A 20,146-nucleotide genomic window follows, 5' to 3' on the forward strand; every position below is an offset into this window, starting at 1 on the left:
CTCCCCACCACTGCGTACACACCCAGGCCTCACTCAGGAATGGAGCAGCTCTCCTGAGCTGTCTCTACAGCTCAACGTGCAGGCGCACACGCTTTCCCCCTCTGAACAAAAACACGCTGACATCTACGCGAGGGGGAAAGAAAGCAACCCTTTGAAAGGCGCCAACTCCCGGATGTTGGCAAGCTCTGCTCCCAGCGCCTGTTTCGGAGTGTTTACTTGCTCCCCCTCCCTTCTCCCTCCCCTCTAAGGATGGCGCAGGAAAGGAGGTGAGGCGGGAGACTCCACCGCACCCCCTCGTCCATGTTTGAACAAAAACCCCGAGAAAGAGTGAGGGGAAAAAAGTCTCAGGGCAGGGGGCCTTACCAGACTCCTAAAGCCAAACGTATCTACAGGTTTTAATCCGCCATTAGCATTTAAATCTTGAAAGGAGAGGAGAAGGGGGGGCTAGTGGAAAGTAACCCCACACACAAAAGAAAAGTTGTTGGTTTTCTTCTCAGTCAGCCTGGCAGGAGCGATCTTCCTGGCTGACAGCCAGAAGTGCGTCACAGCCAGGAGTCTGCTTTCTTTAAAGGCACAGCAAGCTTCCGCGAGCTGGGAGCGACAGCGGCGAAGCAGGGAACTCTCAGCAAGGGAGGAGGGGTGGCAGTCGGGGACAAGGAGGGAGGGGCGCTGTGGAGAGGAGGGGCTGCGAGGCCTTGGCCCACAACAAGAGAATAGGACGCGTGGGGGGGGGGGGGGCACGAGCCGGCTGACAAAATTACTGAACTGCAACAGTGGCAAGAGCCAAGGCAAACTGTGGCATAAACACACAAAACACACCTCACAGCGGCCTGCCTGACAAACCCGATATCACCCGGACACTCCCCCTTCGCTCTCTTAAGACAACAGTGACAGCCCGTCCAAATCTGGCCAGCAACGGAGGGGTAGGCCACGGGCTGCCCTGATTAGATCGGCCCCTGCCTGGCGGGAGCAGGGTGGGGAGGAAGACCCGGGAACAGAGGCTTTGGAGAGCCGGACGCAGGCCCTTTTGAACGGGGGCAGCTTCCTGCCGCTGCAGGGCGGCCGTGTCTTTAAGCGCACTCACGCTGCTCACAAAGAGCCTGCCTCCTTCCGTGGGCGCCGCCTGCCCTGGGATATGGCCGCCCCCCAAGCCCATTCCCCGAGGAATCTCTCCAGCCCGTACCTTGTGCGTGGCAAGGCCAGGACGCCGCGCTGTCCCCGCTCCTCCCCCTCGGCCACCTAAACAAGAAGCCCAGGCAGACTGTGGCCCTGGTGTGCAGGCCTGCGCTGTCCTGTCCGGGTGGCTGCGTGCTATTGTCGACTGTGGAATGGCCGCCAAAATCCCAGCTGTGCTGCCAGAACCTAATCCCCTGTTCCGCTGAGCATTTGTGGGGAGGGGCCGAGGGGCCAAGGCACAGAACCTAGCATGGCAGGCACTGGCTGGAGCCCCTTAACAGACACAGGCACTGGGACCCATCGGCAGAGCCTACAGGCTCTGCCTCTCCTACATGGCCAGAAAAAAAAAGATGTCTGACTCGCAGAAAACAAAGCCACAGCGTTTCCACCCACTGAATAATGACCCTCACCAAGACTAGGAGAGAAACCCACTAGACAATTATCAGGAACCCCTTCATCTTACTTACACCACAAACATTTATTAAGCACCTACTGTGTGCAAGGCACCGCTAGAGGACATTGTAGGGAGTAGACAAAGATGAATTAAACCCAGCATCTACACTGAGGTAAGGTTATAATTCCACAGGAGATAAGAAATGTGACTCAAAAATTATATTTCAAGACAGTATGTGCTAACTCCCACAAAAAGATATAAAATTCTAGCTAGCTGAAAGTAGGGAAGGAATAAGAAAATGAAGTGATATTTTAATTTGGATCTTAAAACACATAGGTAGTTCCCCAGATGGAAATGGAGAGAGAAGTGGGGAAGAAGGGAAAGCAGAGAGGAGGCATGAAAGTAGTGGGGGAATAGACCTGAAGGGTGAGTTGGGGAATCTTGAACCTCAAACCAAGAAATCGAATAAAGATTTGAATATTTATTTTATTGTTTGTTTTTAATACAGAGATGTGGTATGATGAGAACTGTACTTTAAGAAATTATACTGGTATATAAATGAATGAGACTAGCACCAGGGAGGCGGGTCAGAGACAGGTAATGAGGACATGAAGGAGGGTAGGGCAAGAGAGAATGGAAAGAAGAGGAATGAGAGACATTGTGGAGACAGGATGAAGAGAAGGGAATGACTGGAAACAGAGGAAAAAACTGTAAAGGAGAGGAAAGTGTGAGGGATGGCTGGGAGGACAGAAAAGCCATATGTAGAATTAAATTAAGTGGGGAGACGATACAGATCATGTTAGAACAAGAGAGAAAACAAAGTATAATAAATAGCAGCTAATGCTTACTGAGTGCATACTATGTGCCAGGCACTGTTCTACTTGCCTAATGTGTATTAACTCATTAATCTGAAAAACTGCCTTAGTGGAGCAGGTACTATTATCACTCAACTTTAGAGATGAGGAAACTGGGCCATGGAGAAGAAATAATTTGCCTGAGATCAAAGAGATGGTGAATGGCAGAACTCTATACCACTTGCTGCTATGTGACCCTGGCAAGTAACTGTGAGCTTCAGTATCCCTATTAAACAAGGATAAAGATATCTATTTTATAAGGTTGTGATGAGGATTAATTCAATAACATCTATAAGGTGCCCAACACATTGGCTAGCATATAAGGCATAAGGTGGTACTTAATGAAAGTTAATTCCTATTTGGGCATTTTGGCCCCTTGTCACCAAAGTGTCCAAGCAGAAGTTGGCTCACCATTTGCTAGGGAAGCTAGAGGGGGTGCCCCTCCCTGGGGCAGGAGAATGGATCCTCAGGGTGCTTGCTTTCCTTCCATCAGTCTGCCTCTCTGGATTTTACTTTAAGGTCTACCTCAAATTTCAACTCCTCAAATATTTCTTAACAGATAACAGTGGTTATCTTGGGAAAAAGTTCGATTGTAGGGGACTTTCTACACCATATGTTTCTTTTATGTTTGAATTATTTTTAATAACCATGTATTACATTGGTGATCAGAAAAATGTGTCTACATTCTCCATTTGGCACTTGTACTGTGTTAATTGTATATGCACGGAAGTCCTGTCTTCACATCTACAATGTAAATTCCTCGAGGGTATAACAAGTTCCATCTCTCTCTCTATGATCCCCCATATACCTAGCACACTAGGGCTCCCTGAATCTGATTCACTGAACTACATCTGGATGGCAGGTTTCCAAATTTAACCTTCTGGCCATCAGAGAATGACTGTAGTGAGTGGTGGGGATGCTGTGGAGGGGGTCAGACCAAGGCCCATTGCCACAAAGACCTTCCAACGCCCCGCTTCTTCTCCCAGGCCCTATAGCTTATTCCCACAGTACCACCTGCAGTCAGTGGTTAGCAGGCGCTATTGGTAGAAAGGGAAGTTCTCATTCAAAGAAGCACCAAGTGGCTGGCCCCATGGCTTAGTGGTTGAGTGCGCGCGCTCCGCTGCTGGCAGCCCGGGTTCGGATCCTGGGCACACACCAACGCACCGCTTCTCCGGCCATGCTGAGGCCGCGTCCCACCTACAGCAACTAGAAGGATGTGCAGCTATGATATACAACTATTTACTGGGGCTTTGGGGGAAAAAAAATTAAAAAAAAAAACAAAGAAGCACCAGGAAAGCAAAGGCAAAGCAAAATCCCAAGCTTTCATAGAAAAGCAAAGTGGCAAACATAATTTAATGACTGGCACCATCAACACTCCAGAAAACGTATGAAGTAAAAATAGGAGGCAGGCCTGCTAAAATCATCCTGGCCACATCTGGCATTGTGTCAGCCCTGAAGCTACCCAGCACATGAAATAATTGATACTGTGTCTCAAAAGAATACAAGAGGTCTTCCCCCCACCCTCCCTTGGCTCTAAACTCAAGGCAGCAGCTTCCAGCTGTGCAGCCTCACAGGGGCTGAACTCTCCTCTGGAACCTCTTCACCAAAGTTGCAGAGCTTCTGGGACTGCTCTTCAGGACAGCCCAAGGAGCTGGGCCAGCTTCCCTAGCCTCTCCCTCCCTCACCACAGTGCCACCACGCCCCTCCTGTGGCAGCGGCAGAACTTCCCCACCCCTCCTCCCAGCCTAGCCAGGCAGCAGGGAGGCCACATGGCTCCTGCCTGATTCCACAGCCCCTGCTCATTGTCTCCAAAAGACTGGGATGGGAGTGGTAAGACCATTTTTAAAAGAAAGAGAGAGGAGGGAGGAAGGAAAGAAAATGACAAACGACTAACTCGAAATTCGGGATAGCTTTCAGATAGAGTTGGAGAGGGTTGGTGATGGGTGCAAAGCGCACAGGGTGTTTCAAAGGGTCTGGTAATATTACATCTCCTGAGCTTGGCGGTAGGTGCATGGGTGTTTGTTTTATTCTTCTTGTTTAAAATGTAAACGTTACAGTTTTTAATGTATAGCATCATTTTTAAAAGTTTAAGCAAAACACTGGGAGAAAGCAATTCCCCTGAGATGACCCAGGAATGGGAGGGTTCTAATACAAATAATTCACCTGGCATTCAAGGCCCTCTATGACCTGGCCCCAGTTTTACCTTCTAGAGTCATTTATGCCCTTACTCAAACCTTCCACCCTGCCAGACTGGTCTTCTCACTGTCCTCTGAAGTCCCTCTGAACCTCCTACCTCAGCCTACTATCCTGGAAGGGAAGCTTTCGCTGTAGGAAGCTGTAGGCTAGGGCCCAATCAGAGCCTCTCTCTCAGTCCCTACAGGCCCTCTCATGAGGAAAGTTGGCAGGAAAAATGCTCTTATTGGATCCACTGCTCTGTGCAATGCCTTCTTGTCTTTCCTCTGCCACGTGATATCCTAGCATAATAAATACTCAAAGACTATCATTCTCGTTGTTGATGTTACTGCTGTAATTAATAGCTAACATTTAATGAGCACTCAGTATGTGCCAGGCACTATGCTAAACACTTCAATGGTTTATTTTCTTTAATCCTCACAATAACCTAAGGACACGATAACCCAAATATTATCATTATCCCTATTTTACAGAAAAAGAAACTGAGAACTAGAAAGATTAAGTGCCCAAGGTCACACGGTAGTAAGTGTTGCAGCCAAAATTTGAGCCCAATTGGGTCTGTCCCCAGAGCACATTCTCTTACATGGTCATCGCATCTAATCCTCAGGACAATCCATCAGGTAGATTTTATTTCTATTTTAAAAATGAGGAAATCTGAGGCTCAAAAATTAAGTGACTCAGTCACATAAGTAGTGAGTTGTCTGTCTGGTCTCTACATTATTCTCTACTGCTGTTAAACAATCATTGAATGAATGATTAAAAGCTAGCACATTCTCAGTGGCTCAAAGACTTGTACCTCTACCTCCTCATAAAAATCAACTTTTTAATCAAAACAATCAAACAGTTCTAATTTCAAAAGTAACCACTAAAGAATTTTTTCTGAAGATGCAGGAGCTTTACAAACATTAAAAGACCAAAACCCCTGTGAAGCAGCAAGCACGGAAGAAGAGTCTTCCACTAGAAGGGATGCTGGACCCAGCTCCAAGGTGAGAAGCCATGGAGAAAGAAGGCTGGAGGAAACACAATTGGCTGGAGGGAAGGGCTGCTGTTTCAGAACCCTGACCTCGAGCTTATTTATCAGACTGCATTCTCCCTCTCCAGAGGGTAGTGGCTGAGTAATGAGGCAGTGTTGGTAAGCCTGCAGCTTCCTGGGGAGAAAAGCAGAGGGCAAATCAAAACCCAGAGAGGATTCATTATAACATCCAAGAGGCTCTATTCAGTTCTCCCTCAAGAAGGTCTTTCTACAAAACACCTAAGAACCTGTTCACCCTGATTCATTGTCACAGGAGAATAAATGGCTCTGTCCCTATAGGCAACATATCTAGCACAATGTTTGCTCACAAACACGGAACTGATGATGACAAAGGTGAAAGAAACTGAAGGGGGAACAGTTTTAAGTAAAGATTTGCAACTCCTGGAGACAGCCTCACTAATGGTAGAAAACACTAGATTTGGTGTTGGGAGCCCCCGGAGGTACATTCTGGATCAGCCACTTACTAAGTAGGTGGCTTTAGGCAAGTCACTTGCCCTAGCTTGGGTCTCAGTAAAAGAAGAGGATTGGGTTAGATCATATCTAAAGTACCTCCAAAAATTTCCCATGATTCTTTCCACCTCCAAAAATTCCCATGATTCTTTCCCCAGGACACCATTCTCAACAACAACAAACACCTTGCAATAAAACTAATTTCCTCAGAATCTGGTCAGGCTTAGGGCTTCCTTTCCAAAAAAAACAGCAAAGCCCCTAGGAATAGGCACTTTGTTACCCTACTGGGTCCCATCCCCAAAGCGAGGCACATGTGGGTGCTTCATTAATCCTGATGAAAGGAGGTGGTCCTTGGAAACTTGCAGTACCAACTTTGCATGGGGTGCAATGAAAGGTGATTGGAGCTATACTCAGGGCATTTACAAGGTTTCATAAATAAAAGCCACAGAGAAAGTGCAATTTATAATTACACTGGTCTAAGCAGCCTAAAGAAAAGCAGCTTTCTATACCTGGTCAACAAATCACAGAATCTCATGGTTGAAAGAGACCTTAATGGTCACCTAGCCCCACCTTACATCCGTGCTGGAATACATGCGACAACTTTGCTGAAGATTTGCTATCTCCTGCCTGAGACAGAAATTTTACAACTTATTTGTATGCCTGAGCAAGGTCTGCCAATTTGAGACAACTTGTGATTTCAGAACATAAGCTTGGAGAACTCTGACCAGGATCTGGTTTGTTTCAAATAGGCTTTAAGTAACTACAAAACTCAGGCGACATCTCTCTCTTCACCCTTCCCTTCTCTCGCTCTCTGCTTTATCTTCCATGTTTCCAGCTCCTACACAGCACCGAGACCCCCGTCTTTCTGGTTCCAAATCCACTTCTCCTTCTACCTCATCGGATGCCTTTAAACACTGATAGAAATTAACAAACACAAATATTAATAGGGGTTGGGTTTCTAAATAGGATGCTACATTGACTCAAGAAGCGAACTTGTCAGTATGTTATTGACTCAAGAAGCGAACTTGTCAGTATGTTACTAATAAGTAAAATAAATGGGAATAGTGTCTAACATGGCCATGATAAAAAAAAAAAAAAAACACAAAGCCCTTACATTTAAACAGACTTTAAGAATTTAAGGAAGGCTGTGTTTCACATCTCAATTAATCCCCCCTAAAGAACCCTAAGAGGAAAGAATGTTTATTTCAATTTCACAGACTAGGAACCTAAGGCTCAGAAAGAATGCCTACCTCAAGGTCAACCATCAAGGTTGTTGAGCCAGAAGTCAAGTCTTCTAAATCCAGTGCTCTCTCCAACACACCTCAGCTACATCCTGTACCTTTCTCATCAGTATAGTTCTTTGTGTGTACAAAGCACTTATGTACTCCTTGTTTAAACTGTTTCTGCTACAGATCGTGAAATGGTCAGGGCAGATGTCTTTTTCTCTTTTTAAAGATGCTAAGAAACTTGAACAGCATTAGATAAAATAACATCCCATGTATCTGGCATCACTGAGAAGTATGAAGTTCCTCACAAGCAATTTTCCTAAAAACTGAAATTTCCTCCCTTTAGGACCAAACTTTTTTTTTAAAACTATTTGCAATACAAATTCTCCAAAATACATAAGATATGTTACTCTTTACTTGGAATTAATGAAATTTAATCAGGGACATACAACTATAAACATGAAATAAACACGTGTAGTTACTGTGCTGGGGACTCAAAGACGAATCAGACAGGCTTATAATCCTGTGGAGAAAGAAATACACCTATAACTCACCTTAATACGAGGCCAAAGAACAGGGACTTGGGTAGTGCTGAAAGGAAGGTGAGAGAACATTGGAAAGTCTAGTGGAGACCCGTAGTGACTCACTAAAGAGCAGTGGGAGGCACTGAAGTGTCCTAAGCAGGAAAATGGCATACCTGTGTGTGCTTTTTGAAAAGATGAGTCTGGCACAACATTGAGTGCAGAGGCAGAACACAGAGTTAGGTGGCAATTGAGGTGGCAGAGATAAAACTGCTGCTGCCAGGGCAGGGGCAGCAGGAACTACAAAGAAAGGTATATTTGAAAGGCATTGCAGAGGTAGACTCAAAGCTCTGGATAGGGCTTTGGGGGTGTGGATACGGGGGTGTGGGAAAGGTGGGGAGCAGAAAAGACCTCCAGGATTCTTGCTTTGGTGAAAAGACTTCAGGACGGGAAGCCAGGAGAAGTAACTGTTTTAGAGGAGCTGTGGGACTGATCAACTCAGGATAGGATGATGAGGAAAGCTTTACCACGCAAGGAACATTTAAGCTGAGTACTTAAAGTATGAGTAGGATGAGTAAGGTTTCATCAAAAAAGAAGTAAAAAAAAGCATTCTAGACAGAGAGAACAGCATGTGCAAAGACAGAGTTTATTACATTCGGGCAATGGCATGCAGTTTTAGGAAGATGTAGCAGATGAGGAGGATAAGAGGTACTAAATTGTGAGGCACTTACATCATGCTAAGGAATTCAGATTTTATCCTGTAGGTGATGGGAAACAATCAAGGTTTCTAAAGGGATGGAGTAAAGGGGAGTAACATAAATCAGATCCATATTTCAGTCTGTATGAAGTACAGGCTGGAATGGTAAGAAACAAGAGGAAGGCAATATAGCATAATGGCTAAGAGCATGGGGTCTGGAGTTAGACCGCGTAATTAAAATCCTGGCTCTATAGCTTACTTGCAACCTTGAGCAACTTATTTAATCTCTCTGTGTTCCCAGTTTCCCCATCTGTAAATTGGGAATAATAATAGTACTTTCTCAGACGGTCATAAAAAGGAATTAACAAGATACTATATGTAAAGTGCTTAGCACAATACCTGGTACAGAGATAAATGCTAGCTGCTATTAAAGGCTGAAAGTTCATTAGTAGAAAGTTACATCCACACATGGTCTAGTGTTGTCCACGCTCTTCCTTCTACCAGAAGCTTTCTTTTCCTACCTCTTCACCTAGTTAATTCTAACTTAACCTTCATTTCTCAGCTCAAATGTTACTTCCTCATGTAAACTCTCCCTAACCACTTGGGTCAAGTTCCTACTATACATAGCCATATTCCTTTCCTTCATAGCACTCATAGTTTCTATTATACCATTTTGTATTTCATTAATTTCTTTCTCCTACTACCATACATTCCATGAAATCGCAGATTGTGTGCTCACCATTGAATTCGTAGAACTTAGCACAATGCTGCTAGCATAGCAGGTACCTGACAAGTATTTCTTAAAGAATGAAAGGTTTCAAATTATATTTTAAAAGTGAACCCTCTTCAGATGTAATCTTTATATAGAACCCAGGATACAGATAAAAGTAGATGGTTTGAAGTAAAGGATCTTTGGAGCCCTGTCCCCTTTGCTTCTACCTGATTCCTGAGTCAGTTCTGTAGTTCTATTAAGCTTTCCAAAATGCAGCGCAAAACCATTGTTTGTTCCAAGCAAGTAGTGATGTATGTCTGAAGTAAGGCAGTGATAAAAAAGAGGAAGCAACAGCTCTGAGAATTATTTATTACAGGCCCTGATAATCAATTATAAGTGAAGAATGACAAAAGGAAAATTTTAGAAGCACTTCTAAATTTCCTAGCTTGAGTGAATGGGTAGATGAACATGTGTGCCAAAAACCAAGAAAAGAATGCAAAACTAATAATAACTTCATTCATCGAGCACTAGTATCAATCCTATCAAGCAAGTACTATTAATACCCTCTTTTACAGAAGAGGTTTCAAGATGTTGAACAACCTGTCTAAGATCATGAGGCTAATAAGTAGTAGAATTAAGATTCAAAGCCAGGTCTGTCTCACTCCAAAGTCCATAATCTAAACCATTATGCAGGCAGTTTGAGAGTCTGGTTTTAGACATGAGGTGTCCACTGGATATACAATTAGGAAAATCTGGTAACTGGTGTAAAGTATGATTTGGGGCTAGAGGTATAGATTTGGGTCACGTTTGGAACAGATAATCAGAAGAAGGTCTATAGTAGGATCATGCTTGCTTATTAGGCCTGTAAAGAGTGGTGTATTCATTTGCTATTGAAATTTGTTAATCTTCTGCCAAAGCCTCTGGCTCCAGGGGGCACCAGCATTAAGAGAAGTGAGAGACTTTGGGAGAAATTCCAGATCTCTGGGGATTCCTTTTAGGTGTTTTATATTATTTCCATTTGGGGAAAATTGAACAGAAAGCTAGTGACCACACCAACGTCAACAAAAAAAGGAGGCAATACAGGTGGTTAAGAGAATGGATTTCGGGATCAGCCAAACTTCTTCATTTTCTCTCCTTACTTTAGGTTCACATAATCTCCTGCTTGGGATTCTACCTCCCTCACCAAAAATGAGGTAGCATTTGTGTATGGCTTTTTACCACTGACAGTGTTTCCCACCTACAAAGTATTTCACATGATCCTCACAACAGCTCTGCAAGGCAGACATTATTGTTTTCATTTTATCAAAGAGGAACAAAGTTCAGAAAAGTACCTTGCCTAAGGTCACACAACTAAAAAGCAACAGGACCACGATGCAACTCTGATCTTCTGGCTCCAAATCTGGAGCTCTTTCCAGCAGACTCACCCAAGACAACCATGAGCCACCCACTTATGAACTAACAGAGTCACTGTGCCTATGTACATTTTCACTGCATATAAAAAGAAAACAGCAGAGGGATAATGAATGGAAAGGGCCTAATGGGATGCTTGTAATGTTCTGTTTCTTGATATAGCACTAGTTACACAGATGTGTTTACTTTGTGGAAAATCATGAGCTATATACTTTAATTTATGCACTTTTCTGTATGAATATTAATACTTTAATTAAAAAGCAAACACCAGGCAAAATATTAAAATAGAGACTAATCAAAATTCAGGAGTAGTAAGTTGAATGCCTCCAGGCTACATATATATTTACCTGACTTCTCAAGCAGCACCGACATATAGTACACCTACCAGTTAAGCACAAAATCCTTGCACACTCAAATATATCCACCCCCTTCTCCCTACCCAGAATGTCTCGGTGATGTGAGTGAATTCGATGGGATTAGAAGCAAGGGAAACCCAGGAATGGGGAAAGATTATAGTTAATGAAAAAAAAATTGGCATTAAACAGTGGAACTATCCTGTATCATCAGTGATAAGATATCTCAATTCCAGAGATAATAAAAATGTGAAAAAAACAGCCAATGACAATTGAAATATGCCACCAATTATAAAATGCATCCTAATTTCAGTGTTAAAATGTGAAAAAAAAAAAGCATTTAAAATTAAATGATATACAATGTTCTAATCTCAAGAGGTAGTTCAATCATGGGGTCACAGCCTCATGGAGTGTTAGGGCTAGAAAGGATCACGGAGATCAGTGTCTCCTGGTATAAGCTCTTCATTTTAGAGAAGAGGAGACCAAGGCTCTCGTTTAAGAGTTGTTAAATGACCTTATTAAATTAAAGATCACACATCAGAAAGTTGAGAACTACAACTACAAAGTTGGTTCCCTGACTCCTGGTTCCTTCCACTACCCAGATACCTCCCCTAAACCCCAGAGAAGATTTACATGTGAACTCTATTTTTACTTTCATAATTCTTTACTTCATTAACTCACTAAAAAAATTAAAAGCACCTCTTAAAAATTAATTAAGATGAAAAAATACTCAGGAAATTTCATTTCTTGCTTATACAAGTTTATTTTCCTTGTTCTCTAAAACCAATGAAGCAATACAAAGTTAGATAAAAAATAAAATTAGTGGGGTCGGCCCCGTGGTGTAGTGGTTAAGTGCGCACGCTCTGCTGCTGGTGACCCGGGTTTGGGTCCCGGCCACGCACCGATGCACCGCTTGTCAGGCCATGCTGTGGTGGCATCCCATATAAAGTGAGGAAGATGGGCACAGATGTTAGCCCAGGGCCAGTCTTCCTCAGCAAAAAGAGGAGGATTGGCATGGATGTTAGCTCAGGGGTGATCTTCCTCTCTCTCTCTCTCACACTCTCACACACACACACACACACACACACACACACACACATACACAATAAATAAATAAATAAAATTAGTAATCTCTCAGCCCCTTTTCATTTCCCTCCAAGCCCTCCCACAAGATAAGAAATGTTAACACATTTTTCTATGCTCCAAAAAACATAATCACAAATATATTTTTATTTTAAGAGGATTCTTTGTTTTCTATTTTTAAAAAACTAGGTTTACACTGTAACATTGCTCTGCAATTTCTTGTTCTCACTTAATTTATCATTAATATACCCCCAAGTGTCAATAAATAAAATTCTAACTCATACTTTTAAAAAGCTGTATAACATCAGTCCATATAAAGGATATTCATAAGGTGTTCACATATTTTCCTATTGGACATGGCTATTTCTAATCTGTTACCATTTCAAACAGAGCTGTAATGAATATCCTTGTACATATTTCTTTTTACGTGAAAGAAAAAAACTATTTCTACACACACACTTTCCCTGTTGTCCCATGTTTTGATTGCTTCCTTTCCTATCATCATCCCTGCCTCACTTGCTCACAGAATTCTCAGGGCCCAGCGTGGTAACAAAAGGCAAAGCAATTTGGAGAATGTCGAGACATGACATGATAGTTACTGTTGGTAAATTAGAATTGGCCTGTCTTGGCCGCCTCTCCCAGCCACCTGCGCACACTGCCTGCCCACCCCCCCCACCCCGCCCCTCGCCCCCACCCCCCCCTTGCCCCCACACATGTGCTCCTTGTTCTGGCTCAGCAGCTGATTCCAACTCAAATGATATGGGCAGAGCTGGCTTGGGGAATTAGTCCTACTCTGTCACACTCCTGGCAAGTGCAGATAGGCCCACCAGCTATCCAAACAAGTGGGAAAGAGAAAGAATACATTATTGCTATAAAACAATACAACACAGAAGTATACAGAGTAAAATGCAAAACTCCCCATTCACCAAACCTTAACCCACATTTGCTAATGGCACTCTCCTCCTCAGAGGTGACCACTGACATAAGTTTGTTGTATAATCTTTCAGACTTTTCCTGAGCATGCACACACATGTATATGTATATATACACATATATGTAGAAATACACATATGTGCTGATACACATGTGTGTTTACACGTGTGTATGTAAAGAGTGTGTGTGTGTTTGGTTGACATACCTGTAATCACACTGTATAATCTGTTCTGCAACTTGCCTTTCTTTACTTAAACACTTCTTTGACATGTTTCCATATTAATATATAATGGATTCCTCATACTTTTAAAAACTTGAGAAAAATGCCATAGTAAGGTTGTGCCACACTTTATTTTCCCATTTTGCTATATCTGGACATTTAGGTTGTTCATGTTTTGTCATGACAAAGAATGCTGCATCGATAATAGTGGTACACACCTCTTCTTACATACAAGCTAATATTTCTTTAGGATATATACCAATAATTGAATTGATAAAGTCTGTGGATGTTAAATGTTGACAGGTACTCCCAAATTACTATCCAAACAGGTGTACCAATTTACAGTCCCACCAAAAGAGCGTAAAAATTCCTGTTTCCATACCCTTCCAACAACAGATATTATTTTTTATTTTAGTAATATAAAGGATAGAAAACAATATATCATTGTTTTAATTTAGTTTTTCCTGATTTCCAGAAAAGTTAAATATCTATCCATACATGTCACTGGTCATTCCTATTTTTTTATGGAAAGTATTACCATTTTGATTTTAAACATGAGGAGTCAGAGAGGCTAAGGTGACACAGCTAGTAAGTAGCAAACATCAAAGCTAAGTTTTTGAACAACTTCCCATCAAAGCTAGACCTTCTGACTATCTAACGTATTTCCCACTACGCAGTGGTCAACAAACTATGGCCTGCAGGCCAACTGCTGTATTTTGTAAATCAAGTTTTACTGGAATACAGCCACGCCCATTAATTTATGTACTGTCTACAGCTACTTTTGTTCACTAATGGCAGAGGTGAGTAGTTGAGACTATATGGCCTACAAAGCCTAAAATATTTGCTATCTGGGTCTAACTAAAACAGTAACTCACATTTAACGCCTAAAGAAAAGTTTCTTAATGGAGAATAATTGTGGTCCAATTGACTAGAGTATGGCTGTATTAGGGAGTGTGGCTCATCTTTAAATTCATATGCAGTATAGGTCTGGTATATAATATTGAAGAAAAAAGCCCAAAACATTTAAATGAAGTCAAAAGACATCCCTCTACTTCTGAGTTGGGACACAATCCTAAATGGTTTCCTATGCACTGTTCTTCATCTTCCTTGTCTCTTTAATTTCAACTAATAGGAAACAGATCAGGTTCCTAAAGTCCTTCAGTGACTTTGACAGGCAATGTAGCTCCCACTCACACACTGCAATGATAATATGAAATCAAAGCAAGCCCCACTATGTCTGCTGCTAAACACACACACACACACACACACACAACACAGGTGTCTCCTTCCTTTTCGCTTATAGAGGGAAGATTCACTAGGAAGCAGCTAAACATTTCCAGCATGTCTAGCCAACTGCTAATAGCTAGAGCCCTGACCTGTGTGGGAAAAGAAGGTCGATTCTCCCCTCTAGATCCTACTCTTTCCAAGTTACAGGCCATGAAAGTAAGTAATTTCTACTGGGAATTTTAGGCTATTCAGTTCCTGTAGGGCAGAAGGGGAAGGTGCCATCATCCCTATTTTATAAATGGGGAATTGAGGGTAACTTGTTTCCTTTTCCTTTGATTTCCAAAGGTCATTTTAGCAAAGAGGGCTTCATATCAGTGACCCACCTCCTACTTTCTCCTTCCATCCTCGCCCAAATTTTGATTTTATATAGTAATGGCAAAAAAGATAGCATACTCTCCAGGGAAGTTAACTTTATCTAGTATTTTGAATGAGAAATTAATGATCAAAGAAAGAACAGTGCATTTTCTCATTCAAGTAAGCAGGCATTCTTTAAGCGGTTCTCTGGAAAGAAGTTTGGCAATACATATCCAGAACCTAAAAAAAAAGTTCATATTAAAATATTATGCTAAGTGAAATAAGCCAGACACAAAAAGACAAAAACTGTATCATCCCACTTATGAGGTACCTAGAATGGGCAAATTCATAGGGACAAAAAATAGAATAGAGGTTACCAAGGGCTGGGGGAGGGAGGAATGGGAGTTATTGTTTAACGGGTACAGAGTTTCTGTTTGGGATGATGAAAATGTCCTGGAAGTGGATACTGGTGATGGTTGTACAATATTGTGAATATACTTAATGGCACTGAATTGTACACTTAACTGTGAATTTAAGTTAAATTGTGAATTTAACACTTAAAAATGGTTAAAATGGTAAATTTTGTTATGTATATTTTACCAACATTTTTTAAAGTGGGATTACTAAAAAGACAAAATTTATGTTCTTTGAACAAATAATTCCATTCATAGCAATATAAATTTAGGAAATAATCTGAAATATAAACAAAGATATATATATTAATAGTAGAATTATTTATCATTATGAAAAACTGGAGAAAAACTAAATATCTAACAATAACTCAAATTATCATACATCCATATGATGAACTCTTAGGCAGTCATTAAAAATATTTTAAATTATTTTATTTTATTTTTGTGAGGAAGATCAGCCCTGAACTAACATCCATGCCCATCTTTCTCTACTTTATATGGGACGCCGCCACAGCATGGCTTGACGAGCGGTGTGTTGGTGTGCGCCTGGGATGCGAACCTGCAAACCCTGGGCTGCTGAAGCGGAGCGCGCACACTTAACCGCTTTCGCCACCAGGCTGGCCCAATAAATAATTTTAATGACATGGGGAAATACTCAAAAAATGCTGTTGAATTTAAAAAGCAGAATATAGAACTTTGGTATGACCTAAATTTATTTTTTAAATTACATATACATGTGTAAGTGTGTGTGTATCATACATACACATACCCCTGCATACTTGTGAGTGTGAATATGTGTGTGTATATTTATAAAGAAATATGCCAAATAATGTATATTTCTGAGTTGTAGAATTATGGGTCATTTTTACTTTCTCCCTTAAAACCTTACTTTTCAGTTTTCTAAAATGTACCATGATATACAATCAGGAAAAAAAAATTAATTTCACATCATTTGACTCAGTAATCCACTTGCAGACATATCATAATAACCAAAAATATTGACAAAAACTTAGGCACAATAATGTTTATGTAAAATACACCAGAAACTAATAATAAATAATAATTAATTAAAACTATTAGTAAATAATTAATCAATAATGCTTACCTCTGCAGAGTAGGATTAGGATGAAGGGTGAAGAGTGGGGGACTTACTTGTTATATATATCACTTTTATAATTTGTATAAAAGTATTATACTAGTGTTTAAAATAGAAAAAACTGGGGCCGGTCTGATGGTGTAGCAGTTAAGTTTGTGCGCTCTGCTTTGGCGGCCCCGGGTTCAGTGGTTCAGATCCCAGGCATGGACCTAGGCACTGCTCATCAAACTATGCTCAGACGGCATCCCACATAGAGCAGCTAGAAGGATGTACAACTATGACATACAACTATCTACTGGGGCTTTGGGGAGAAAAAAAGGAGGAAGACTGGCAACAGATGTTAGCTCAGGGCCAATCTTCCTCAACAAAAAAATAATAATAAAATAAAATAGAAAAAACTGACAGCACTATAAAAACCCTATATGATAAACTTTATGCAGCTATTAGAAATATTTATAAAGAGTTTCAGCAACATTATAAGTAAATATGAATTTATATAATGAAAACAATGGTAAATGAAAAAGCAGAATATGAAATTGTAGATAATGTATGATCTGGACTACACAAAACAGAAGTATGCATAGGAACAAAATATTGAAAGGAAATATTAAAATGGCAATAAGTGATCTTCTCCAGGTGGTGGGGTTATGGATTTTAGTTTTCTTCTTTAAACTTTTCTGTATTTTTCATATTTCCTACAATAAATATATTCTATTTTTTAATCAGGTTCAAAAAAAATGCTTTTGGTTTCCACTGAATAATCAAAAGTCCACCCTTTTTGAGAAATTTTATCCTCAAAGGATTAGCAGTAGTAAGCAACCCACTAGCAAGCAGGCTGTACATAATGTATATGCCTGAGAAAACCTGCATCTTTGCGGGGTGGGGAAGCTCAGTCTAAAGGGACACTGTTGACCACCTCCTGACTTCTGCTTTTGGAGTTGCTTTAGTAAATATAACTGAGGAATCAAGTACCCAAACATGAGATGCCTGACAAACTCTTAGAACCAGGACCACTAGCTTCTCCAACCCTGAAATCTAAGAGCTTACACGTAAAAAAACAGACTAAGATCTAACAGACTAACATGGATTGGGTCATGTTACTCTTTACATCAAAAACATTCAGCAGCTAACTCCATGCAGAATAAAATCCAAATCCCTCAGCATGACACTTATGGTTCTTCAAGATCCAACTATCAAACTTCTTTTCCAGCCTCATCTCCAGCTCATTCCTCTAAAATATCTTCTGTCTCGGGAGTACTTTTCCCAAACACGCCAGGCATTTTCCAGGCTTTGTGCCTTTGCCCATGCTGTGACCTCCTCCAAAGTGCCCTTTCTTCTAAACCTATGGAACTCCTATACACCCTTTATAACCTGGCTCAAATGCCTCTCCCTTCAGAAGCTCTCCTTGTTTCCCCAATTCAGGAACAAATGTTCTTTCCTCTATATGCTCCCATACGGCTTATTCCTCTACATACTTTATTTCATTCTTCCTTGGGTCAATGCTAGCTGCGTACATAATTCACTTGACTGAGCTCCTGGAGAGCAGAAACCATCTTATTCACCTATCATCTCCACTCCAGTACAGTGCTTACACACAGTGGATAGTAAATAATGCTGCCTGACTGAATGACAGCCAACTGGCCCTAATCTAGTGAATACTTTTCAGTGAGGCAGCCAATGAAGCCAAATTGTCAGAGGACAATCCCTCTAATTTAAAGTCACATACTTAGCATGAGTGACAAGCAGAAAATCTCACGGCCCTGCCACTTTAAGGGGACTGGCAAACTGAGTGTGTTTACATAATCCTAATTAAAACTAAAGGGCACTAAAGGAAAGGAGAAATAGAGAGATTAAGAGGTGTGGATTCTACAGGTTACCTCCTTCTCTGGAGCCCAAATCTCCCAGCCTGGTGCCTAGCAAGCTCACCAAGTAGCCTATTCTCTCCTTGAGGTCACTGTAAGATCTAAGTATTAAAAAGCAACTGATTATGTAGGTCATTTTGTCTCTCCAGCAAGTGGCTCTGCTCTTGGGCATTTAACTTCTAATTGTGGTTACATGGGGCTTTTTCTCTAAATGAATCCCACTGCACCAATCATTAAGAGAATCCCTTTACAGAAAAGCTTGAAATTAACAACAGCAGGGAACAAAGTCTCTAAATCTTCTAAATCACAATGTCCACACTGTCCATTTTGATGAAATTCTCCCCCACCTCTTTCAAACAATAGGTCCTACCAGGGAATGACTTTTCTCAGGACCAGCACGTCCTGCGATTGTTTTTCAGGAGAAAGCTCCCAGTGCCTGCTTCTCATTAAATAGCTACTTCATGTTTGATCACTCAGCTGTGACTGCAAGTAGAGAATAAAGTCACTATAATTTAGGGGCTAAAAAGGAATTCCACTCCTACCTCTAGACTAATAGTCAAGCAGCTTAGAACAAATAGATACTTGCCCACCTCAAACCTCCTTAGGTCTACCTGTTTTCAGATCTAGAACTTTTAGTATCTAACTCTTTCAATATAAAAGGGAGGAAAACAAGGCCTAGAGTAAGAAAGAGAATTGCAAACAATCATATAGTGACTTAGTGACAGAATTGTTTGACCAGGCTGCCTAATACCTTATGTTACTGATGGGGTTATCAATCAGGCCACCATTTCCAGGAATAGATTCAAGATACTAAAATCAGTCTAATTTAAATGCATTCAAGATAGCTCCTCTGCTTTGACTCCCCTCCCCATCCTCCTGCCCATCTCCACCCTTTCTCAAACCCACAACTGCTTACAAAAAAAAAAAAAAAAAAAAAAAATCAATGAAGTGACTTGATGTATCATTTCTCCTATAAAAGGTTGGAGCTACCAAACCATCTGCTTCAGCCACAACACCTGGGAAGCATCCTGATGGACTCTGGCATGCTGGTGAGCAGTGGCTGCCGCAGCCTGAAGAACCTGTAGCTGTAGAGTCTTCTGGAGATGGGACTGCAACAGCTCCTCAGCTACAACATCCTACAGCAACACGTTCCAACCCTTTTTGGCCCTCAACACATTTGTGACTTGGGAGGACTATCATGAGAAAGGCTAATTTTCTCCACTATCTAGTTATGTTGATCTAGAAGCAAGCATATGCAGTGAGTAAAGGAAGTGACACCTTTTAAAACAAATATTTCCAATCTTATTAAATCAAATGAAAACTGTAATCAAAATAGTCTCCTTAGAAAGTTATTTGCCTATTCTAACAATATTAACAGTGCTCAAAATATTTACAAAACACTCCTTTGGAACTGCCTTTAAAGTCTACTCTATGTGAGACACACACAAAAATTGTCTTACTGTTTTATAGTCACACCTCATTCTTCACCAAAAAAGGTATTGCCTTGCTTGACTCTTTGGCTCACAGCATCTTCTGGCTGTTTCCAAAAATTGAATCCACCAAGCAAAAGTTAAGATTTGCTACTTTTGAGGATATTCAAAAGATTGGCCAGAAGCCAAAAATCTGTGCACTGACAGCATCACCCAAATAAATGTAAAGGCTGAGAACACAATTACTTTGAGGGGGACAAACTTACAAATATTCTAATTGTCCCACAATTACAATGAAGGGGGCAATATATGTGTAATATCTGTCACATGTGTTAAAAATAAACTAGTATATTACTTTACAATCACATTATATAATCATAAATTTTGGCCCTGGAAGAAATCTTTCAGAACATATAATCCAGACTGTTCATTTTTACATATGAGAAATCTCCAGTCCACTGACGTTAAGCAATTTGTCCCTGGTCACACAGCTGGTTAGCAATAGTCAA

The 20,146-nt window shown here is 41.1% G+C and overlaps 1 protein-coding gene across 7 annotated transcripts in view; it reads right to left on the bottom strand.

The window, feature by feature from the left end:
* NUMA1 (nuclear mitotic apparatus protein 1) overlaps window positions 1-20,146 on the bottom strand; it is a 65,662-nt gene that overhangs the window by 36,135 nt on the left and 9,381 nt on the right. For 3 of the 7 annotated variants that reach the window (XM_087433382.1, XM_087433383.1, XM_014790266.2), the window contains exon 1: window positions 364-569. The exons of 2 other annotated variants lie outside the window; for them this stretch is intronic. The gene's annotated coding sequence lies outside the window, so the exon portion shown is untranslated. Of the gene's footprint in view, window positions 1-363; window positions 570-1,183; window positions 1,461-20,146 lie in introns of those variants that run through there. 2 more of the 7 variants (XM_087433380.1, XM_087433381.1) reach the window with 2 other exon arrangements.

The sequence above is a fragment of the Ceratotherium simum genome, chromosome 7, assembly GCF_057802395.1.
Source record: "Ceratotherium simum simum isolate JZ-2026a chromosome 7, ASM5780239v1, whole genome shotgun sequence".
In the NCBI taxonomy this organism is placed as follows: domain Eukaryota; kingdom Metazoa; phylum Chordata; class Mammalia; order Perissodactyla; family Rhinocerotidae; genus Ceratotherium; species Ceratotherium simum.